Raw genomic sequence first — 25706 nt, 5'->3', positions numbered from 1 at the left:
CTGTTTACTTTGCTTAAGAGCCTTTGGTGAGGGACCTTGTCAAAGGCTTTCTGAAAATCTAAGTACACTATATCCACTGGTTCACCCTTGTCCACAAATGTGTTGACCCCCTGTCAAGGCTGATTCCCCACTCTGGCACTTCGAGTGCAGAAGGTGGGGGCCCGCAAGGATTATAAAAATTAATAATGGCCACTCCAGGCTTGTATTAAACTCCCAAGGTCACAGCTTCCACCACCCAAATGCAAAACCCCTTGGAACCCAGGAAGGAGCACTTGGGAATTCCTTCCTGTGGGGTACCCTCAAGCCCTTTCACCCCACCCCCACCCCCCGCTCCAGGGAAGAGCTGAGAAAGGAAACAAATCAGCTGTTGCCACCAGCTAACTAAAAAACATGCACAAACCTCTTAAAACACAAAAATCCAAATCCTATTCTTAAAAAAGGTAACTTTTATTAAAAACAAAAAGAAAGAAAATATATCTGAAAACTCAGGCTATTGCTAGATTTTTAAAAGAGCAATTCCAAATTTTAAGCACCCAAAGCAGTTTTCTGGGGGTTCAGCTTAAAGGTTACAAGCAACAAAAGCACCTGGGGTTAGCACAGAGGAATCCACAAGCCATAAGAAATAAACAAAATAAACCTAATCGTGACTTTCTACACATTTTCTGGCATACTCACATATCTGGGTTTCCACATGAGCAATTTCTAGGTATGATTCTGATGATTTTCTTACCTGGTCTTCAGCTTCTCACAGCATAACTGCTGCAGTCACGCTGTGCACTGGACCCTATCAAGGACTAAAGAAAAAAGGGAGGCTGCAGTTTCTACCCTGAGCCATTTCTGAGATTTAACTCTACAAAAAACACCATCTAGGAGAGAACAAACTCCTTTTCCAAAGGCCCGTATCTACACAACACCAGCTTTGTTTTATCTGAAACTTTCCAGAAGAACTCCCCTCTGGAGGGTTTTTTTTTCCCCCCCACTGAATGCATCCAATGAAGTGAGCTGTAGCTCACGAAAGCTTATGCTCAAATAAATTGGTTAGTCTCTAAGGTGCCACAAGTTCTCCTTTCCTCTGGATAAAGGCTACACACACACAATTTCAGACAGAAGGGACTAGTTTTGAGGAAGCTGGATATGAGGAGTCAAAATAGGCTTGAAAGGCTAATAGAGGAAAGCTGTTTACAGTCTTAACCATGGAGCCATTCCTGTAACACCATAATGTATAACTTGGCTAGATGGCAATGAAAGGAAAATATGATGATAACTGTCAGCAAGAATTTGAAGGGTATAAACACCAAGGAGAGAGGCGTGTTTTCAGGGTACCCAAGGGGGTGTCGGAAGGAGTAATGGGATGGATGTGAGCAATAGAATATTTAGGCAGACTATCAGGAAATGTTTCCATCCCAACTATTAGGTTTATTAGAGTGTGGAAAAATCTCCCATGGGAAGCTATGGAAGCTCCATCACTTGAGTCATTCCGAACTAAGCACTAGATAATACGCAGCAGGGAACAGCCCAGGGCTGACGAGGGCAGATGGCCTAGATGACCTAATGGTCTTTTCCATCTCTAGTGTCTCTGATTATAATCTAGCCCAAGTAGAGTGGGGGAGGGGTAGCTCAGTGGTTTGAGCATTGGCCTGCTAAACCCAGGGTTGAGGGGGCCATTTAGGGATCTGGGGCAAAAATTGGGGATTGGTCCTGCTTTGAGCAGGGGTTTGGACTAGATGATCTCCTGAGGTCCCTTTCAACCGTGATATTCTATGACAGATTTGGTTCTATGACAGAGTCTCTTTGCACCAAACCTGTCTGACTCAAGGTGATGAAGGTCTGGAGAACAGAATGTGACTTTGTTCCAATAGTATTTCTAACTCCTTTATTTAATGCCTCTGGGCAAATCCCAGGGTGTTACATGACTTCAGCCAAACCAAGTGCATTTCCCTCCCACCAGATTTCCATGCAGCAGGCTGCAGACTTGTTGCTCGGTTCTGTCCCATCCTTGTAGCTGGGCTGGTGCTGTGTACAGGAGTCACAGTGATCTGATTCCTGATCCTCAGAGCATGAGATATAGAGCTCCAGAGGGAGCTCAGCACAAGAAACAGGCTATGTCAGAGATAAACCAGGCACAGAGGCTGCATGGCAAAGCTAGATGAGCTCCTCTGCTCGGCTCCTGCCATCTCAGACTTTGCTGCTCCAGAGCCAGATAATGCCCTTGACTGGGCAATTTTTGCATTATCCAAAAATATTCAACCAGCCCTGGCAGTGAGTGCAGCTGAGGGACACAGAGCTCCCTGGAGAGGAAGGATGTGGGCAATGCAGACCCAGCAGACAGTTCACACGGCTGAAAGTGGAGAGAGAGAAATAAGACATTTCCAGTGCAGCAGAAAAACCAGATGCCTGGATGGGACACTGGGTACCTACCGCCCACCCTCCAGAGCAGTGTCCCTTCCCTGTACCTCCCCCGCAGGTGTAACACTGACTCACACAGCAGACAGCGATCTCCACAGAGCAGCACTAGGATATCCCCAGCCGCTATCTCCCTACATTCCACATGAAGAATTGCTCCAGGCAAGGGTCTGAGCAGATCTTGCTCCTTGTGCCTGACTGACAGCAAAGCCAGCCATAGACTCACCTGCTGTGGAGAGAGACCCAGGGACTAAATCTGCTTGACTAACATGCTGGGGCCTTCGAGGGGAAGGGCGCTCACCTTCTTATCCTGAGGGATTCTTCTCTGGACCTGGCTAGAAGAGGCCCTGACTACTCTTTGGCTTCTCACATGCTGGGCTTAAACAGGGCCTCAGATGCCCAGCCATTTATAGTCACAGAACCAAAGGCGTGTTTTGGGACATGGCTATTAACCCTCTATCCGACTGTCCTCTCCACCTGGAACAACCTCCCTTCTCCTCTGCCAAACTCTCTCATTCTCCTTCAAATCCCACTTTAAAACTCACTTCATCCAGGAGTCCTTCCTGACTCCTCCTCAGGGATCCCCCCACAGTCTCCCTTCCCCAGCTATTTGATCACTATCGTCTCCTCTCCTTGGCTGTCGCAGATGGTGAACTCTTTGGAGCAAGCACCCAGATTGACCAGGGTGTGTCAGTTTCTGCTGCTCTGTAGATGATGTTCTACTGGCCAAAACCCAAAGTCCCGACCCCTCTTCCTGTCTGGAGCCCTAGGGGAGTCAGCGTTGCTCTGGATGGTGCAGGGCTCTGCCTGTGTGGCCTTGGGCCTTAATCATCGAAAGTGCCATTGAAGCCACTGGGCCTGCTGCCTGAGTAGGAGCTGGGAAAGGAGTGCAGGGCTTGGCTCGGTAATAATAACAACCTGAAGCGAATACTCACCAGCAACCACATACCACACAACAGAACCACTAACCCAGGAACCTGTCCTTGCAACAAAGCCCATTGCCAACTGTGTCCACATATCTATTCAGGGGACACCATCACAGGGCCTAATAACACCAGCCACACTATCAAAGGCTCGTTCACCTGCACATCCACCAGTGTGATATATGCCATCATGTGCCAGCAATGCCCCTCTGCCATGTACATTGGGCAAACTGGACAGTCTCTACGTAAAAAAATAAATGGACACAAATCAGATGTCAAGAATTATAACATTCAAAAACCAGTCGGAGAACACTTCAATCTCTCTGGTCACTCAATTTCTGATCTCAAAGTGACTATCCTTCAACAAAAAAAATTCGAAAACAGACTCCAACGAGAGACTGCTGAATTGGAATTAATTTGCAAGTTGGATACAATTAATTTAGGCTTGTATAGAGACTGGGAATGGTTGAGTCATTATAAAAAGTAACCTATTTCCCCTTGCTTATTCCTTTCCCCCCTCACTGTTCCTCAGACATTCTTATTAAATCCTGGATTTGTGCTGGAAATGGCCCACCTTGATTATCATACACATTGTAAGGAGAGGTTTCAGTTGGTGTTGGTCTGTGTTCGCAAGAAGAAGGGGAGTACTTGTGGCACGTTAGAGACTAACCAATTTGTTTGAGCGTGGGCTTTTGTGAGCTACAGATGAATCCGATGAAGTGAGCTGTAGCTCACGAAGGCTTTTGCTCGGATGGATTGGTTGGTTTCTGGGGTGCCACAAGTACTCCTTTTCTTATTGTAAGGAGAGTGATCACTTTAGATAAGCTATTACCAGCAGGAGAGTAGGGTGTGGGGGTGAGGGGGGAGAGAAAACCTTTTGTAGTGATAAACACCATTTTTTCATGGTTTGTGTGTATAAAAACATCTTCTGTATTTTCCACTGCATGCATCCGATGAAGTGAGCTGTAGCTCACGAAAGCTTATGCTCAAATAAATTGGTTAGTCTCTAAGGTGCCACAAGTACTCCTTTTCTTTTTCCTGTTAAGAGAGAATCTGGTGCCAAGAATGAAGCTTGCCAGTAGCTTCTCCTGAGGCAGAGGACAGGAACATCACACAAAGGAACTTCGGTGCCGATTCTGATGTCCACTCCTGTTCAGCAAAGCACTTATGCACCTTTAATTCCACTGATTTAATGGGATTTGAGCATATGCTTAAAATTAAGTATGTGCTTAAGTGCCTTGCTGATTAGGGTTGGATTTAAACACATGCTTAACTACTGAGCTGAATTAGAGCCCTACTGGGTAGGTCTACACTGCAATAAAACACCCACAGCTAGCTCATGACAGCTGACTGAGGCTCACAGGGTTCAGGCGGCAGGGCTATCAAACTGCAGTGTAGATGTACCCTCAGAGATTAGAAGTGTAGGATTAAATTTGAGAAAATGCAGCTAGTACAACAGTGGGAAGGAGAAGGGAAACAGCAAATCTGAAAGAAACCTGGGAGTGAGAGTGGCCAGCAGATTGGACCTGTGCTTGCAATGCAGAGGACCAGTACCATTCTGATCAATACACATAGGGGCTTCAGAGGCACTGAAGGCACTGGGATTTGCTGCAGCTCTCATGAAGTCACTGGAATTTGTAGGTGTTCAGCAGCCCTGGAAATGAGGCCACTCACTTAGCTATGTAAATAGGGATGTGGGCGTATGATTTTCAAAAAGGCATAGGGCACGTAGGAGGCTAGATCTCATGGCCTTTCGTAGTGACTTACCCTTCAAAGTGACTGAGGCATTTTTGAAAATGGGATGCAAGTTTCTCATCCCTTGGAACTTTGGGAACTTTTACCTTTGGTGCCTAACTTGGCTCGTCTCTGGCTCACAGAGGTCAGCAGTGTGTGATAACACTTTGGTGCTTCAAATTGCACAGAAAGGGATTGATACTTAGAAGAGGATTTTCTGAAGCTTGCTCCTCTCGCTGCAGTGCCGGGGTGTCTATCTGGCTAAGAACAGCCAACTCTCCCTCATTCTACTAGCACATGAAAACCAGGGCTTAAGCCTTACAACAAATTTTGTTTAGCTTCTTCATCCTTGTAAATGTGGTAATTTGGGACAATTCACAGATTAAAAAAGATTTTTTTAAATGCACTAATTTTGGAAATATTTGGTGAAATAATATAAAAATTGTCTGGCATATAAGTAGGATTGTCAGAATTTCATTTTTATCATTTTGACAGGCTATATTGTTTATTTTTAAGCTTTTTTAAATTTTTATCTATTTAAATTTTCACAGTTGTGCAAAATATGGGAGGAGTCAGACAATGGCGGTCAGACAATAATTATTTAATGACAGTTGACACTGAAATTCAAAAAGTCAAAGCTTTATAACTGTCAAAACACTAATTGTCAAGATCACATCAAAATATACAAAGTAAATATCCTTAAATCAAACTCTAGTAAGTCCTCAAGCAGCATTTCCTGTACTTTGCCTAACTATATGTACATTTCAGTTATTATCAGTGAAAATATCTTTTTATCAGTTTGTGTGTTCACTGTGAAATTGATGACAACCAACATTTATCAATACAAATCTAATCTAATACAAACCAACATTTATCAATACAAAGCCTAACTAAAGCTAAAAAGGTTAACCACCCCCCGGCCTTGAAATATCCTTCCCAGCACAATCAACACTAATAATAGTAATTAATAATACATCAGTGCTTTCCTTTATACTGCACAGCCTTCCTTCTGTGGGACTGAACGCTCTTTTCATGCGATAATACATTAAGCCTCCCAACTCCCGACTCCAAGGCCTGTGGTCTAACCTCTTGATAGACAGAAAGAAGCTGCCACCTCATCTCCATAAATAGACCTGGGAGCCATTGCCCAACAACAAGCTCTCAAGCCCCAAAACAAATAAAAAGACAAGAAGGCCCAGCTGGTGGGATGTCACTGCTGGGCACTAACACTGATTAAGGGGCATGGGCGGCATTGGGAGATACACGGCAAGTGCAAGAAACCCCTGTACATAGCGTATGTCGATCTTAAGGCTGCGTTGGATTCAGTTGACCGAGTCATGCTACAGAAGGCCTTAAAGCATGGAGGTGTCCCAACCACTCTGCTGGACTTAATTAATGAGCTGCAGAACGGAACCATGCCCATGTACATCTGAGGAATCGGATGTCAGCACCTTTTAAATCAGGATCTGGTGTCAGGCAGGGCTGTGTCTTGGCCCCTGCACTCTTTTGTTGGGCAATGGATCTCATAATGCAGCATTCCGTCAGGTCCACAGGCATTAAGACCGGTGATCTCTTGCTCTCAGACCTAGACTATGCCAATGACGTTGTTCTTCTACTACAGAGCCCCGACAGGTTGCGTGAGGCACTCCAGCAAATGGAAGAGGAATCGGCCAAGGTCGGCCTCCATGTTTTGTGGTCAAAGACAAATTTGCAAAACCCAGGATCAGGTCCACTCGTGACTCCAAGCTCTTTGACTAATTAACCTGTTGAAGGAGGCTCCAGCTTTTTCTATTTGGGTTCTATACCCACCAGTTCCTCCAACTCTACGGATTGGCATCACAGCTTCTTGTGGTATCAACCAGGCAAGGTACTAACAAGCTTCAACAGGACTTTATTTTCAAAGTGGAAACCTCTTTACCAAGCTGCTGCTGCACCCTCTGTAGCTTTCTCCCAGCCTCTCAACTCCTCCCCACTCCTTCCTGTTTCCTGTCCTTTCAGACTCCCAACAGCCAGTGCTCCCAATTCTAATAATTACAAGCAACATCTAAACACCACATTCCCTCCTCTCTTAAGAAACGCTCCCAATTAAAATAAACATTATGTTCTAACCACAGGAACAAATATGAAACAAGACACTATACTGTTGGCAGAAATATTACACTGAAAACACTGTAGATGCTACATAACATAGTCTCTAGTCCAGACAGGTGGTCGTCTGGGTCTGACAGGCCGTCTCTCAAGCCCCAGTTCCAGTGCAATGTCTTGTTGTGTTGGTACTACGGTGAAGTCATCCAATGCAGACTGGGTGTTGGCGTAATCTCCTCTTGGTGCATAGGCAGGTGCAAGATAAGAAGTATGCCATACCCGCCCATCAGAAAGTTGATAGGTGTAAGGTCCCTTCTTCGCTAGGATTTTAAGAGGAGCTGTGAATTTATGGTCCCCTTTGTGTAAAATTCCAGGTTTTCGTATTCTAACAAAGGAACCACACTCAAACTTTGGTTCCTTGGCACCCCGCCGCTTGTCTGTGAAAGCCTTAGACTTTGCTTGGTTCTGTTCAACTGTTTTTCTCACATCATCCTCATTTGGGGCATCAGATCCTGCCTTTAACAATCCAGCAATGTTCAGTTTAGTGTTCATCTGTTTCCCATGCAGTAACTCTGCGGGTGATCTTTGCATTGTGGCATGTCGTGTAGCCTGGAATGCTTGCAAGAAATCAGTAGTGAAGGGTATCCACAATCACCCTTCCAGTTTAACCGTTAGCAAACGCTCTTTCAAACTTCTGTTAAACCGTTTGATTTCCCCATTGGCTGGAGGGTAATATAGGGATGACCTTCTGTGTAAAATGTTCCGCTGTGCTAGAAAAGTTTCAAACTCCAGGGAAGAAAATTGACTACCATTATCTGAAACCAGTTCTTTGGGGTTACCTTCCCTGCTAAAAACTGAAGAGAGGAACTTAATTACTGTAGCAGAAGAGATTTGCGATGTAAACGCTACCTCAGGCCATTTACTGAAATAATCTATTAAAGTGATGGCATAATGGCAGTCAATTGGAGCAGTATTAAAGGGTCCTACAATGTCAATCGCCACTTTTTCCCATGCAGATTCAGGAAGAGGAACAGGCTGTAATGGAGGGGTACATGTCACTGCTGTCTTATCATGCATTTGGCAAGTGACATAGGATTTTATGAGTGCTTCAGTTTGCGAGTCCATCTCTGGCCACCATACAGATCCCGTAGTCGTTGTTTGGTTCGGACAATTCCTTGATGAGTATCGTGGGCCAGGTGTATGAGTTTTGACTGTAATTCTTCTGGCACAAGGAGCCATTGTGTACCTCATAGCACACAGCCATCAAACAAAGAAAGTTCATCCCGAACTCTAAAATAAGGCAGCAAACCTGGGTCAAGGTTTTTAGGCTGACTGGGCCATCTCTTTGTCAGAAATTCCCATAGTTTTTGTTGAATTGGACACGCTGCACAAGCGGCTTGAAATTGTTCTCTTGTAACTGCAGTGAGAGCGCTTGTAATAAGCCCAACCACTACATCCTCATCCTCCGGTGGACCCTCTGGTGAAGGCAAAGGCAGGCGAGAAAGGCAATCAGCGTCCACATTTTGGTTTCCAGGCTTATATTCCAGTTCATAACTGAAAGAGAGTAGTCTTGCAGACCATCTAGCAATACGATCTCCTGCTCTTCCCAGTCCTTTCGTGGTGAGCAACGTCGGCAAAGGGCTGTGGTCTGTGCGCAACTTGAACGTGCGGCCCCACAGGTAAGTTCTCCATTTTTCAGTAGCCCAGACACAAGCAAGTGCTTCTTTTTCGACTGTAGAATATTTCCTCTCAGCATTACTTAGTGTCCCTGAAGCAAATGCCACAGTCCTCTCTGTGTTGTCCTCATGCAGTTGTGTGAGAACAGCCCCAAGTCCATAATCAGAAGCATCTGTAGTTACAACTGTGGGCAATGCAGGACTGAATAGTGCAAGTACTGGACTATGTACAATCAAGTCTTTCACCGTTTCGAAACTAGCTTGTGCATCTGTTGTCCACCCTAAGGTTGAACTTCTCCTTAGTAATTCCTGTAACGGTTATGTTGCATGACAATAGCAGAGACCTCACAGCATTTATTACAAGGGACTATTTCGGGGGACTATTTCGAGGGACAGAAGCATAATTGGGAATGAATTTTGCATACCAGGAGGTAAGACCCAAGAAGGAACGTAAGGTTTGCAAATCTGTTGGAGGAGGAGCATTTGAAATTGCCAGTATATGACCTGGATCAGGTTTTAGTCCAGCCTGTGAAATTGTATGCCCCAGAAAGGAGAGTTCAGTTTGTCTAAATTTGCATTTGGACCGATTGAGCTGGATGCCTGCTGTGCTGATGCAGTTTAGTACAGACTGCAGGTTATTGTCATGCTCCTCAGAAATATTTCCAAACACGATAACATCATCCAGATAGCACTGAACTCCATGTTGATTCTTCAGAATCAATTACATCATTTTTGGAAGGTACTTGGGGCAGATGCGAGACCGTATGGACCATGTTTAAAACGAAATAGTCCCTTATGTGTAATAAATGCTGTGAGGTCTCTGTTATCTTCATGCGACATCACCTTGTGGTATGCGCTCTGCAAATCAAGAGTAGAAAACATCTTTGCTCCACGGAGTTCTGCAAATACTTCTTCTGTGTGAGGAAGAGGATGGCTGTCAATCACAATAGCTTTATTTGGCTCCCTTAAATCCACACAAAGGCGAACGCCTCCACCCTTCTTCTGTATCACTACTATAGGTGAAACTCATTCTGAGCAGTCACTCTTTTCAATAATGTCCTTTTGAAAAAGTTTTCTAAGTTCCTCTGAAACAGCTTCCCTGACTGAAAACGGTAAGCGCAGTAACTTCTGTCATACAGGCATCACATTATTCCGCATTTTAACTTTATGCAGAAACCCATAAGCACAGCCGAGTTTCTCCTCAACTTGGTGCTGGGTCCCAGCTGAAACTGGTGTGTGTACTGCAAGAGTGCTTTGCTGAGGAAGATCCATTCGTCCATTAACTACCCTGAGATTTAAAGCAGCCAATAAATCTCTGCCAAGGATAGGAGGGCCTTTGTGGACAATTTAGAACTCTACAGTTACACAGCAATCACCAGATGTAGCTATTGCTGGCAGGCAGCCATGTACTGGAATATGGTTTTTCAAATAGCACACCAAGTGAAGTTTGGGTTCAGTAAGAGGCACATCTTTAAAGTAATGCAGATAGATGGAATCAGGTAGTATAGATACTGCTGAGCCAGTGTCCAATATTAGCTGAATAGAGTGTGGTTTGCCTGAGGTTACGGTGGAAACGTTTACAGTGCACTTTATCTGTTCTGGAATATGTGCAGTAGTGATTTTGTCCATGCTCAGCACAGTAACATCTGGTATTGTAACTGCATGCACCTGTTGATTGAACTGGCTACTGCGACATACTTTAGCAAAATGTCCAATCTTTTTGCAATGATTGCACTGAGCTACTTTTGCCAGACATCCTGTGTAGCTTGCAAGGTGTTGTGGGGATCCACAGCGAAAACAGGCTTTTACTGTATTTTGAATTTGCTGATTTGGTGGTTATACATTAGTTTTCCTCTTGCAATTGTGTGTCTGCAGTGGTAGTGAACTTTTATGCAAAGAAGTTACAGCCTGGACTGTGCCTCCTGTATCCATGCTCATTATTTTCGCTGCAGCTGTAGCTGACTCAATCTGAGTAGCAATGGTTATTGCTTTTTCTAGTGTAAGTTGTGGTTTTAGAAGTAAGCGTTCTCTTACATGAAGCATGGTTGTTTTCTCAATGAGCTGGTCTCTAATCATCTCATCTGCCATATTCCCAAAGTCACAAATTACATCAGACTCCTCAGGGAAGCAATATGCTGCATAATAATTTCCCCTGGTTTCTGCTCACGCTGGTGAAATCTGTAGCGATTAGCTACTACATTCACTTTTGGCACAAAAAATTCTTTAATGCAGTGAGTGCAGTCTCATATTTATCATCTGCAAGGGGAAGTGTAAAATATATGCTGCCCTTCTGCTCCAAGGCAGTGGATTAGCAGAACATGCTTTCTTACTTCAGAAATCTTGATTGCAAGCAGATAAGTCTCAAACATATGGATCCAGGTAGTAAAAGCAATTGGAGGCTCACCTGGGCTTTGCAGAAAGGGTGCAGGTGAGTTCAGAGGCAGAAGATCCATCCTCATCGCCAAAATGTTGTATCAACCAGGCAAGTTACTAACAAGCTTCAACAGGACTTTATTTTCAAAGTGGAAACCTCTTCACTAGCTGCTGAGGCACCCTCTGTAGCTTTCTCCCAGCCTCTCAACTCCTCCGCCTCCTTCCTATTTCCTGTCCTTTCAGGCTCCCAGCAGCCAGTGCTCCCAATTCTAATAATTACAAGCAACATCTAAACACCACACTTCTGCAATGATGAATATGGAATCAACATCATCTCGGCATGACAACCAAGTTCAGGATCTATTCGAGCTGTAGCCTCTCCATACTGCTGTGTGGTCGCAAAACATGGACGCTGTGCTGCTCAGACTGGGCAAAGATGGAGGCTTTCCACACAAAATGCCAATGTCGTCTATTGGGCATAAAGTTGGAATGACTTCATTTGTAATGCAGACGTTTACGGTCGCTCTGGTCTACTGGGGTCATTGTCGGCAGCAGGCACCTTATGCTTTTTGGACATGCTGCAAGAATGCCGCAAGACATTCCGGCGAATGCTGCTCTCTGGGTGGCTTGTAACATCTGGGATAAAATTCCACCAACTGAGGGGTGAAGGCAGCCCAAAGGCAGACCCCCTAATACATGGTGCATCAAGTCTGTTTTGACGTTGGACTTTTGGCCCATCGAGCTCTTGCCGTTGCACAGGAACAGACCAAATGGGGAATGATTGCTACAGGGAACTATTCAGCTAAGCACTGAAGAAGAAGAAGTTGTGGTTGCTGTTGTTGTTGAAGTTGCATTCAAAATCCCTGAGTAGATAAGGCCCTGCCCCTTGTCCGGTCAATAAATAGGGGACCCGTTAAACAGAGTGCTTAGCAGGTCTGTGCAAACCAGCAGTGGAATAAAGTTCTAATACTGGATACTGTGTGGGTGGGTAGACCCCTTGGTCCCCCAGTGAGCTTGCTCCTCTACAGATTGCACTGGGCGTGATCTTATTAACTATTTGGCCTCGAGTCCACCCGATAGGGTCCTGCTCGGCACCCACAGCTCCCCCAACTTTGTCTGGAGTCCTGGGTGTTCAGCACCTCTGCAAATCAGGCCACATTTCTGTCAAATGAAGGGTGCAATTGGACGGCCTACAGCTGCTCAGCATCAGGGGCCTGGAACCCAGAAACGAAGGAGAGGATCTACTGGAATGTCTGCTCTGTGCAGCCACTGCCCCCTGAGAATGGGGAAGTGAGGCGCAGCACAGTGAGAGAGGAGGAAACTGGTGCTCCTACGAGCCCAGCAGGGCACATCGTCATTTCTTACACATGTAGCCTTCATTCCATAGTGTAAGATACGTGTTGATGGTGCCGGGGACAGAGGAGGGTCCTGCTCAGTAACAGGCTGGGTGAGACAGTGGCAACAAGAATACCCAGGGTTGTAACCATTAATGCAGGTAGGGAGGTAAAACCTTCTGCTTCAGAATTTAAGCCAATCTCTGACTAATAGGGTTTAAGATGAGACCTTCCTGGTGTCAGATTATCCACCAGGTTCTTAGAATCATAGAATCATAGAATCATAGAATATCAGGGTTGGAAGGGACCCCAGAAGGTCATCTAGTCCAACCCCCTGCTTGAAGCAGGACCAATTCCCAGTTAAATCATCCCAGCCAGGGCTTTGTCAAGCCTGACCTTAAAAACCTCTAAGGAAGGAGATATTACCACCTCCCTAGGTAACGCATTCCAGTGTTTCACCACCCTCTTAGTGAAAAAGTTTTTCCTAATATCCAATCTAAACCTCCCCCATTGCAACTTGAGACCATTACTCCTCGTTCTGTCATCTGCTACCATTGAGAACAGTCTAGAGCCATCCTCTTTGGAACCCCCTTTCAGGTAGTTGAAAGCAGCTATCAAATCCCCTCTCATTCTTCTCTTCTGCAGACTAAACAATCCCAGCTCCCTCAGCCTCTCTTCATAAGTCATGTGCTCTAGACCCCTAATCATTTTTGTTGCCCTTCTTCACCTTCCTCTGAGGCATGTGATGGTGGCAACTGCCAGAGACAGGATCCTGGGCTGGATGGTCCTTGGGCCTGAGCCAGCCTGGCAACTCCTGTGGTCCTCTGAAGACTGGCCACATTCCCATGACACTGAGGTTCTGAGATCCAACACTGACAGAGCTGATTGCAGAACGGGGGAATGTGCCTTTCCTGTGCAGGCATCATTCCATGTCATGTGCAGCGTCACTCTCCCAGGCTGTGGAGCTGTCACTGTAACATGATCCAGCCAGAGCTCATGGGGGAATCCACCAGCTACAGTTCCTCTGCCCCCAGCTAGTGTGGGCTGCAGCTTTCTGCCACCGGCCAGCCCATCACACCTGGACAGCACTGGACAGCTGGATTTCTAGCCTCTCTCTTCCATGTGTGCAGTGGTTCTCACTGCTTTCCCTCCTCCCATCTTTCCCTCTCCTCCATTGACCCACTCTTCTCAGCACTGGTGAGGTCTCAGCTAGAGCTCTGTGCCCAGCTCTGGGCTCCACCATTTAGGAAAGATGTGGACAAATTGGAGAGTCCAGAAGAGAGTGACACAAATGAGACAAGACTTAGAAAACCTGACCTATGAGGGAAAATTTAAAACACTGGGTATGTTTAGTCTTGAGAAAAGAAGACTCAGGGGAGAGCTGGTAACACTTTTCCAGTGTTAAGGGCTGCTTTAATGAGGGCACTGATCAATTGTTCTCCATGTCCACTGAAGGTAGGACAAGAAGTAAAGGGCTTAGTTTGCAGCAAGGGAGGGTTATGTTAGATATTAGGACAAACTTTCTAACTAGAAGAGTAGTGAAGGTCTAGAACAGGCTTCCTAGGGAGGTTGTGAAACCCCCAGCATTGGAGGGTTGTAAGAACAGGTGGGACAAACACCTGTCAGAGATGGTCTACGGTTACTTGGTCCTGCCTCAGCGCAGGAGGCAGGACTTGATGACCTTGGAAGGTCCCTTCCAGCCCTACTTTTCTATGATGCCAGCTCCCTGCGAACCCCTCACCCATTCTCCATCCCTCCCCTGTGGCCAGCTGCCCCAGCCCTACATTAGTAATGATTTGGCCACTGCCTTTTACTGAAGTCACCCATATTAATGTACAATGCATTGTGGGTCACCTCTGGGACATGCAACGCCTCACAATGCATTGCACTGTCTGAAATTGCAGGTACCTACAATAAGCAGGCGCGAGGGACAGTGGTGCCTCAGGTCCCAGTGTAGAGTCTGGTGGGCATGACATTCATATTCAGAGAGCGACAGGGAATGTAGGACATGGCAGGTTAAATGCTGAGGCTGGGGGTGAAGGAAGAAGTGGACAATGAACCACAGCAATGGGACGTGTTCTCCTTCTTCATCACCCGGGCAAAGATCTCCAACCTGGCGCAGTAGCAACTGGACTGAGTCCTCCAGCTCATCCCACCCAGGCCATGGGCCACTCAGCGACGAGTTTCAGTCACTACCAGCGTTGGCTGGGTTTAGACTAATGACCAGGGCAGAAGGCTCCATTCTGAAATCCCACTGTCCCTCTGCTCAGATTCCAGCCCTAGTGCCTGCCACACTGCGTGACTGGCTGGCCTTACCCTGCAGACTTGTCTGATCAGGTATCGCTCCTGGAGAGGAGTGAAATATGTCAGTGTGCAAGGCTTGCCTGGGGCTCAGTCTGCCTCTCTCAGCCACATCCTGGCTTAGCTGGAGTTCTGCCCTGTGAACAGCCAGGCCCGGAGATCTCTCTCCTGTTGCACTGGGCACTCACACCAGCTTTCCAGGAATGCTCTGAGTCATGGTCACGTCCTCAATTTCCATTTTTTTTTGGCTTGCCCATGTCCTGCCATTGGAGTAAGAGACAATGACATACCAGCATTGCCTGCAGGATCTGGAACCGGAGCTCTTCCTCCAAAGCGTGTCCTGCTGTAATTAGCCTGAGTTAATCTTAGGTCATGCTCTACACCCCGCCACGCAGCCCGTAAACCGCCAGCTTTGGGACCAGCACTGTTCCAGAAAGGGGCGGAGAGCAGGAGCTGCCCATCCAAGATGGAGCCTCCATCGAGGTCAAATAAACAGACCAGGGCCTGCAACAGGAAATTAATTTAAATTTAGAAGAAAGATTTTTTGTGCGGGTCCAATAAGATGGGGAGACCCTCCTTCTGTTCTTCATTAAGCAACAAAGGGTGAAAGCAACAGCAAACTGTGTGCAAACCGCCCAACTGCTGCCCTGACCTCCTAGAACATCTTTATTCACTTAATCTGGGATGCAGGAAATTCTCATCCAAGCCTATTTTATTGGGCGGTTTGAAGTGAGCTCTCAGCCTCCCAATCAGTAACAGATGAACAATTTTGTATCGCATTTTTCTCGTGGATTTTTGGCTCTGCTCTGTCCTCCCTGGAGGCTGATCTGGTGAGACAGCTTATTGTTCAAACTTTGCTGAGCAGCAGGCCTTGCTCTGGTTCTGTGAATGGGCATGGACATGGGATGGAGAGGATCCCAAGGTAGGCCAAGGCCACACGGACACATCTTACTCAGTTTATCTCAACTTGTGTCTGTTCTCACCGTCTCCCACTCGCCTTCTCTTTCTCTCTCACCACCTCCCTCCTGACTCCTTTATCCAGCTGCTTTCGGGGCTGGTATCAGATATTTAGTCCATAAAAATCAATCAAAACCAGATCACAACTTGACACCGAGGGGCTGAAGGCCAGACAATAGACACTGATAAACTGTCAGGCAGGCTGACTGAGACATGCAGACAGCTGGGCGATAGAGAGCTAGGCAGAGGTTAGCCTGTACCCTGCCTGACCGCCCACCATCCCTCACACAGATGGGGCTGAGAGGAAATGGTGGTGAGACGGCTGGAAGCTGGAGGGGCTCAGGGAGAGAGCCGGGAGAAGGCCTGGTTTATAAACTGTCCCATCTCTCCTTGGGCCTCAGAGACTGTGTGGCAGGAGGCCAGGATCCAAAAGAGGGGAAAGGGGAAAAATCAGAACTATAAGCAAGTGGTGGAATTTTACCTCTGACAGTGTGCTATGCTGAGTGAGGGCTAGGTGATGAACAGACTCTTATGTCAGGCAGATCAGCCCAAAGAGCCGTTAGGGAGACTTAGCCAGGGCCTGGGTCCATTTGCATTTGCAGGTGGCAGAGAGGACAGAGGAGGTGTTGGAAGGACAATGAGGAAGGCTCAGTGTTAGAGTTTCATCAGCCCCAGAACTGATATCCAGGCAGGTGACTGATGGGCTTATCTTCATCGCGCATTTTTAAACAAGGTCCATGTAATTAGGAACAGGAGTGAGACCAGTGTGTATTTCCATATTGCTAAGAAGCCAGTGGCTGTGAAAATGTGGGGGGTAGGAACTGAAGCCAAGAGGTAGGAGGGAAAACAACCCAATAAAGATAATAGATTTTGAGAAGGCAGACTTCAGCAACTCAGGGAGTTTGTAGGTAAGAGCCCTTGGGAAGCAAGTCTAAGGGGAAAAACAGTTCAAGAGAGTTGGCATTTTTCAAGAAGACAGTATTAAGGGCACAAGAGCAAACTCTTCCACTGCATAGGAAAGATAGGAAGTACTGCAAGAGACCGCCCTGGTTTAGCCAGGAGATCTTCAACACTCTGAAACTCAAAAAAGAGTTCTACAAAAAGTGGAATCTAGGTCAAATTACAAAGGATGAATATAAACAAATAACACAAGCATGTAGGGACAAAATTAGAAAGGCCAAGGCATAAAACAAGGTTAAACTAACGGGAGACATAAAGGGTAACAAGAAAGGATTCTACAAATACATTAGAAGCAAAAGGAAGACCAAGGAAGACCTTACTCAATGTTCCAAAAACCATATGGAAATGGCAGAAGTGCTAAATGACTTTTTTGTTTCAGTTTTCACTAAAAAGTTTAGTAGCAATTGGACATCTAACAATGAATGTCTGTGAAAATGACATAGGGTCAGAGGCTAAAATAGGGAAAGACCAAGTTAAGAATTATTTAGACAAGTTAGATGCCTTCAAGTAGCCAGGGCCTGATGAAATGCATCCTAGAAAACTCAAGGAGCTGACAGAGGAGATATCTGAGCCATTAGTGATTATCTTTGAAAGTCATGGAAGACAGGAGAAATTCCAGAGGACTGGAAAAGGACAAATATAGTGTCCCTCTATAAAAAGGGGAATAAGGACAACCCAGGGAATTACAGACCAGTCAGCTTAACTTCAGTACCCGGAAAGATAATGGAGCAAACCATTAAGCAATCTTTTTGCAAATATCTAGAAGATAATAAGGTAATGAGTAACAATCAGCATGGATTCGTGAAGAACAAATCATGTCAAACCAACCTAATAACTTTCTTTGACAGGGTAACAATCCTTGTGGATAGGAGGGAAGTGGTAGAGTGGTATATCTTGACTTTAGTAAGGCTTTTGATACTATCTCATATGACCTTCTCATAGACAAACTAGGGGAATACAACCTAGATGGAGCTACTTTCAGGTGGGTGCATAACTGGGTCCAGAGAAGAGCAACAAAAATTATTAAAGGTCTAGAAAACATGGCCTACAAGGGAAGACTGAAAAAACTTGTTTAGTCTGGAGAAGAGAAGACTGAGTTGGGACATGATAACAGTTTTCAAGTACATAAAAGGTTGTTACAAGGAGGAGGGAGAAAAATTGTTCTCATTAACCTCTGAGGATAGGACAAGAAGCAATGGGCTTAAATTGCAGCAAGGAAGGTTTAGGTTGGACATTATGAAAAACTTCCTAACTGTCAGGGTGGTTAAGCACTGGAATAAATTGCCTAGGGAGGTTGTGAAATCTCAGTCACTGGAGATTTTTAAGAGCAGGTCAGACAAACATGTCAGGGATGGGGTCTAGAAAATACTTAGTCCTGCCATGAGTGCAGGGGACTAGATTAGATGACCTCTTGAGGTCCCTTTCCATCCTATGATTCTATGGATAGGTCTGGGCTTAATGCTCTTTGCTAGCTACTCTCTCCAGGAATGTATGTACGTGTGTCACGCCAGGGCCAGGGAGGCACCAGCCTGCAGGGGAAGCGGGGATGTAGGGTGCTGCCTTTCGGTTCGTCTCCCCCAGCAGGGTGCCCGCAGAGCACTGTGACTCTGCGGCAGGCGGCTGAGGCACGGTTTGTGTGGGCTGCTTCGCCTACCATAGCCCAGCCAGAGCCAGAACACTCCCACCCATGCTGACACTGCAGCTTTAGTCCGCGGACATTCCTCTTTGGTGTTGTGCTGCTCACTGGGGCCAGGTCTGTGAGTTCATTTTCAGAGAAGCTACAGCCCAGGCTGACATTGTTATAAATGCCTCTGAGATCTGGGGCAAGGAGGGGGATTTGCTGCCAGGTTCCTGGCAAAGAGAAGTGACGTCAATGACACTGGAGACAGGACAGTCTGTAAAACCTTTCATGCCTCTACTCGGAGGTGCTTTTTCCACTCGCTGCCGCTCTGCTCTCCATGTGTACTGATGTGTGACATCCAGACATGTACAGCCATCTTCTGCCTTCCCCAGCCCATCCAACCCCTCTGTCATCTGACTGTGCCATTGGATTCGACAGCCGCCTTTCCAGGGAGCAGCGACTGAGCATGAGGGACCCGCTCACAAGAACTGACTTGCAGTTGTGCACAGCAGGGAGGCCCTAGTTGGCAAAGGACATGAGCACCTGCTCTAACTTTGAGTATGTGAGTGATCTCTCTGACTCCAATGGGTGTGAGCCCTGTGGTCTGGTGCTCTTGAGGGCAAGGAGCAGGACTTAATCTGTGCCAGGGCTGAGCCCCGGCACCTCTGGGCTTGCCACATCAGTTATTAAAGTAAAAGAAATTGCTTAAGTCTTTCATTACAAATTAAGCCCTGGCAAGGAGCTCTCTGATCCTGTCTGCTGGTGAATGGGGGAGCTGCTGGCGAATGGGGGAATGCTCCAGAGCTGCTTCCTCTGCAGAACCTGTTTAGCCAGAACTCCAGAGGACAAGCCGGGGAGCTCTCTGCTTCCATCTACTGGTGATTATGGGAAGTCTGGCTACAGAAAGAGCAACATTTGCACAAGATTTCTACCCAGAATTCTTCCAGTGACACTTTGATAGTCACCATAAATGGACATGAACTCAGAATTGTTGGGTAGTGGGTCTGCGTATGGCCTATGCAAAAGGGTTATTATCAGATTGTAGGAGGTGCTGTGCTGGTGATAAGTTATAATAGAAGTGAACTATCACAGAGGGAGAGAAAACAGAAACCCAAGCAGCTGAGTCTGATTATCCAATTCTTTCACAAGCTGCTGAGGAAAAACAAGCTCAAGAAGAAGGGCATGAATAGGAGAGGCAAAATCACCTTAGGAAAAAGTTACTAGGCAAGGCAGAGTGGGACCCAGACTGGGGCCTGTATCCCCAAGAAACCTTGGACTTCCCTGAGAGGTAAGAAAATTCATGGGGAAAAGGGACTGAAGACTTTGGGTGTAGATGATGTTAAACTAAATACCCCTTTAGAAGTACTCCTACATTCTCATTGGCTCCCTTTTTCTCCCCGCCCCCACCTTCTTCTGTGGTGGGCAGGTCAGCCTGGCCCACCAGCCAGTAGCTCGATAAACACAAGGACTTTTCTTTGCTCAAGTGCCTTATACAGTTCTGGTTTTCCTCCACTGAGGATCCTGTGCTGGTGGGAGGATTCTTTGACAGGGCCGCTCCACTTTGAATGGTCCCTTAGAATATGTGCTAAAGTTATGCTAAACAACGTGTAAGCAGTGTCAGGATGAGCTCCACCCTGACATCTGGTGGTGAGGTGTGGCAAGTTGTAGAAAAGAACTTCAGGGGCTGATCTCATTTGCATAGGCACACCCACCCCGCCTAGAATGAGGCCATAGCTGCCCAAATGGTCACTTTGGCTGCTGTGGGATCCCCAGTGTCTCTGTTATTGGGGCAGGAAGAATAAATTGTTATTACCCTGATTATGGGAACTGTGCTTGGAACTGTACTTGGCCTTTTGTTATGATGGAGGGACTCACCATCAACTAAGTAGCACTTGCTAGGCAAGGGTCATGGGTTCCAAAACTTTGTGAATTGAGAGAGGCTGGGGACAAGTATTAGTACTTGGTGGCATGGGCCCCCTGGTGAGGGCATTACATGCTAATTGCACTTCCTCCTCTCTCCACTGTGGAATATCAGAGCTAATTTTGATTCTATTAGAAGTCTAGTTGCAGGCTGCTGAGCTCGCTTTGGGCTAATGATGCACCAGCACTGAGGCTCCCCAACTACAAGCTGAATTCACCTAAGAGCTGAAATCACTGAGTGTTGTGTTAAGTAGTGGGGGAGCCTGAAGATATATTGTGGAGCAGTTTGCAGGATGGCTGGAGTGCCTTGTGGACAGGCTGGTGGAGCAGTTTGTGGGACAGCAGGAGCTGCTGGTGGGCCGTGGAGCTGAGCGAAGGAGTTCATGGGGCGGCGAGCGGAGCGGAGCGAAGGCCTATGGAGCTCTGGGGTGGTCAGCTTCAGATCATGTAAGGTGCCTCTTACCCCTGTCCCATCTCCACCCAGGTTGGGAGGTAAAGCTCCGCAGATAAACTTTCGAACTCTGGGGCTGCCCTGACCAGGGGCAGAGACTTTGGGTCATTGGACTTTTGGGACTTTGGGTGATTTGGGGTTGCTGGACTCAAGAACCAAAGGGAAAGGGGCGTGCCCCAATTTGCTTGGGGTGGGTTTTTTTGCTCATGGGTTGTGTTATGAATCCTGTTTGTGGTGTTTCCCCAACGTAATGCCACATTGTTTCTCTGTGTTATTAAAAGGCTTTTTGCTACACTCAGACTAGGTGCTTGCGAGAGGGGAAGTATTGCCTCTTGGAGGCGCCCAGCAGGGGTGGTATATATTTGTCCCAGGTCACTGGGTGGGGGCTCGAGCCGGTTTGCATTGTGTTATTGGAATGCATCCCCTAGATAATGAACCCGGCCCTTATTGCTGCCAACTCTGACGGGCAGAAGGGTTAAAAACGTGTTCCACTTTGCATTCAGCTGTAATGCTGGGGAGTACCTTTCGCAGACCTGAAGAAGAGCTCTGTGTAGCTGGAAAGCTTGTCTCTCTCACCAACAGAAGTTGGTCCAGTAAAAGATATTCCCTCCCCCCCCACCCCATCTCTAAGATGGAATACTGACAGGGCTCTTTACTGAAGCCACAGAGGACAGCAGCTGATCTGAGTGAATTCTGGGGATGCCCTTCCTATTCAGCCACTAAATAAAGCTGAAATCACTACAGCTGGATTGGCTGGTGGAGCCTCAGGACAGGACCAGGCAGCCCTTCCTGTGCAACTGGAAAGAGGCTTGCCTGAGAGACCTCTGGATTCTGAGTCTACTCTGCCCACTGGTGTTTAGCAGATGGGGAAGGGCGATGTGACGTGGTAATGGGACATTTGCTTGTTGGACGTTCATGCCGGCGGGTGGAGAACTGAGTTAAGAGACTGCTCTCAAAGTCACCCTGGCGAGTGTTTTATTAATCATTCACATAGATTTTGTTTTGTGTTTATGCAGTGCCTAGCGCAGTGGGCTCTTTGTCCGTGACTAGGGTTCCCAGGTACCAGGATAATACAAATAATAACATCGATTGTTGCTGTGTCTTCCCAAGTTGATGCTGTGTTTGCTGCCTGTTAAGAGTGCCCAGGGATCGTATTTAGTGACCCCAGAAATTCTGTGTGGGGTCTTGGCTCAGTGGTGTTTGTTAGTTTTAAGAGGGACCCCAACTATTTGAACCCAGCCCCTGTTGCTGCTGACAACCCCTGGCTGAAGTGTTACATGAAAGGTTAGGCATGTGCTTAAGTACCTTGCTGGTCTGGGGCTGGAGTGCAGACTGTAACTGCCTTGAGCCAGCGGCGTACGTCTGTCCTGGCACGAGCAGCTCCTGGCTCTCAGAGTGCAGGGGCAGCATCAAGGGCTGAGAGCTGCTGGGCCGGAGGGACAGAGAAAGATGGAAATGTTGCTAGAAACTGAATACAGGGCCCTTCAGAGCTGCCCTGATCCCCCCGCAGAAGGCACCATGGTGTTTCATGATGGGAGAATGGAGGGACAATTTCCCTTGGCTGGGCCTCACCTGCTCTTAGAGTAGAGGAGGCTGATCATTCCCAAGCACCAGGTGGCTCCTGGGGAGGAGGCAGCAGTCATGAGACAGAGAAGCTGTGGAGATGGGGACTCAGTCTTTATCAGGAATGTAGTGACTAGGAACCCTGTCTGGGGCCATGCCTGCTGGATGGGAAGGTGGTGCATCTTGTGACACATCAGGAGGTTGGGGTGAGCCCTGGCTGTGGTACAGACTGACCCCAGTGACACAGGGAGAAGGAGGACAGGTAGCAGGAAGCTACGTTTAAATTATTAGGAAGTCTTAAGCCTGTGGTATCCAGTAACTTTCTCTGAAATACTTCTGGGCGTACCACACACAGGGCCAGCTACTCAGGGGCCTGCGGGGTCTGAGTGGCTGGGTAAATAGAAGGGGGTTCAGTATCAGGCACTGGGGAGAAGGTAAAGCCCAGTCAGAAGTGATGGGCTCCACCTGATCTATCTTGGAAGAAGAGTGCTGGCCCGGAGACATGGCATGATGCAGGTGCCAGCTGTGGCTCCCGGATTATGGTTCCACTGAGGTTTTCACTTAAAGCAGAATTCAGATTTAACCCAGGACCTGGGGGGAAATTGACAGGTGCTGAGGACCTCTCAGCTGAGACAAACACATCCACCGGGGAGGTCAGAAAGAGCACTCCAGAGCTGGTCATTAGGAGAGGACAGAAAGTACAGCTGAACTGGAGAAGGGAAAGGCTGGAATCATTCCCCAAAATAACAGAACATCAGAGAAAGGAGTTAAATAAAAACAGCCACTCGGCCAAACCCTCAGACTTTAAATGCCTATATACCAACGTGAGAGGCTCAACAGCGCAGCTCAGAGAACTAAAATAACTGGGAGAGGAGAGGAGCTTGGCATAAGAGACGTTACTGAAAGTGGTGAAATGACACCAGTCCATTTAGAACCCTGGTGGAGGAGGAGTGCTAGACCTGAGACATTTCTGCATGGAGAGAATGATCTGGTAGAATTTGTACAGATACAGATGCCAAAGCATAAGAAATACACAGGGAGAAAATCCAGCCCAAGTGAAGCTGGTCGACAGGGACATGAACAGTGACAGTGTGGTGGGATGAAAGCCCAGCACGGGCTGAAAGGGGTTAGCAGCCAGTTAGGTACATCTGGTTCCTGTGCTACAATTAATTAGCTGCTTCTCACCCAGAGGAGCAGGACTAGCAGGCATCAGGTGATAACTTAATGGACACCTGGGCCTCTTAAAAAAGAGGGAGTTCAGTCGGAAGGGAGGAGCCACAGAGAGCAGAGGGATTGTTCTGGTGGGGCCTGAGCCAGAGTTTGCAGGAGAGCAGGAGACACCTCCAGAAGGCAGCTGGAGGGGCCAGCGCTCTGTCCCAGAGCTGGGGCATGAGACCCCCAAGTGCTGAGATGGGAGATTGAAGACAGAGCCCACAGGAGTGACTGGTTTGTTGTGAAACTTTGGATACTAGTTAGAGCTGTTGTTACCCTGAAAGGATCTGAACTAGACACTTCTCAGCTGGGGGGTGTTGGAGACAGAACCCCCTGCAGTGCTGTGCCCTGGTGCTAGGGGGAGCTCTGCGGGTGAGTGCGCACCATAACAGGCAGGTAAAACAGGTGTTGAAAAATAGAAGGTTTAAGGCAGAATTTGAAGAACAAATAGCAAGATATGTAGGGGGGAAAACAATACATTCTTACAAGTTCATGAAAAGCAGGACGTCTGTGAGAGAACTGGTGGGTCCACCAGATTGCCATGGGGTGAAAGGAGCAATTTAAAAGGAAAAGGACACTGCAGAGAAACAAAATGTTTTTTCTGCATCAGTCTTCACCGCAGAGGATGCTGGGGTAAAACCTACCCCAGAGCTACTCTTTACAGGTAATACAGATGAAATACTGTCAGAGACTGAGATGTCAGACTTGGAAGTGGTAAAACAAATTGCTTCACCGAGACCAGCCAGTGCATCCAGGAGTTCTGGAAGAGTTTCAGAGTGCAATGGCTCAGTTGGGAACAAAAATATGCAATCTCGCATTTGTGTCACAGAGGGCTGCAGGTAGCAATGCTTTAGCAAAGGGTGCGGGGCTGATGCTGGGAATGATAGAGCAGGGAGCCTTATGTCTGTACCAGGAAAATGGGTTAAATCAATCGTTACAAGCAGAATTCTAAACCACCTAGCTGACGAACACATCTGGCTTCTGTCAGTTGTACATCTCATAGAGTTTTAGGCCAGAGGGGACCATCAAATCATCCAGTCTGACCTTCTGCATATCCCAGGCCATTACTTTTCACTCAGATACCCCTATCTGAGAGGGGACAGTGGAGAAAAAAAACCCTGTCTGTTTGTTTAAAAATCAGTTTAATCTGGTTGTATAAACACTATGGTAGACTGATCATAACTGTATGGCTGTTGCGTAGTGTCACTGCAAAGTGGGGTGTGGGATTTGGGTGCTGGAGGGAGCTCCAGACTGGTGCAGAGTTTTGGGGTGCAGGAGAGGGTGAGGGGTGTGGGAGGAAGTTTGGGTGCAGGAGAGGGTTCTGACCTGGGGCAGGGGGTTGGGGTGCAGGTTCTGGCTGGGAGGTGCTTACCACAGGCGGCTCCTGGCTGGCGGTGCAGCAGGGCTCAGGCAGGCTGCCTGCATGCTGTGGCCCCGTGCCGCTCCCGGAAGCAGCTGTGGCCGGCTGCTGCTGGCATGTCTCTATGCACCCTTTGGGGGGAGGGGGGCAGCGGGTCTCTGTGCGCTGCCCGTGCCAACAAGCACCTCCCCTGCAGCTCCGATTGGCTGGTTTCCAGCCAATGGGAGCTGTGAGGATGGTGCTGGGGGTGGGGGTAACACACAGAGTTGTTTCCCCCCCCCACCCCCCAGGGGCGCGCAGAGACATGCCAGCAGCAGCTGCCCTCTTCTGGGAGTGGCGTGGGGCTACAGCATGCAGGCAGCCTGCCTGAGCGCCCCAGTGCACCGCTGGAGTCATGGCAGGCCAGGGAGAAATGTTAGGCCGGATTCAGCCCACAGGCTGTATTTTGCCCACCCCCAATCCAGACTGAAAACATCTTCTCTAGTGGGTGTTACTCAGGTGCAACTATATTTGAAATACAGATACATAGTCAATATTCATAACTTCAGATACAAAAATGATACATGAAAATGTAACCCTTCTGCCTGTCAGAGTTGGCAGCAACAAGGGCCGGGTTCAGTATCTAGGGGTTCCATTCCAATAACACAATGCAAACCGGCTCGAGCCCCCACCCAGTGACCTGGGACAAATATATACCACCCCCGCTGGGCGCCTCCAAGAGGCAATACTTCCCCTCTCGCAAGCACAGAGTCTGAGTGTAACAAAAAAACCTTTTAACAACAGAGAGAAACCATGTGGCATTATGTTGGGGAAACACCACGAACAGGATTCAT

The sequence above is a fragment of the Natator depressus genome, chromosome 18, assembly GCF_965152275.1.
Source record: "Natator depressus isolate rNatDep1 chromosome 18, rNatDep2.hap1, whole genome shotgun sequence".
Lineage (NCBI taxonomy): Eukaryota > Metazoa > Chordata > Testudines > Cheloniidae > Natator > Natator depressus.
Note: the sequence above shows the minus strand (reverse complement) of the source record.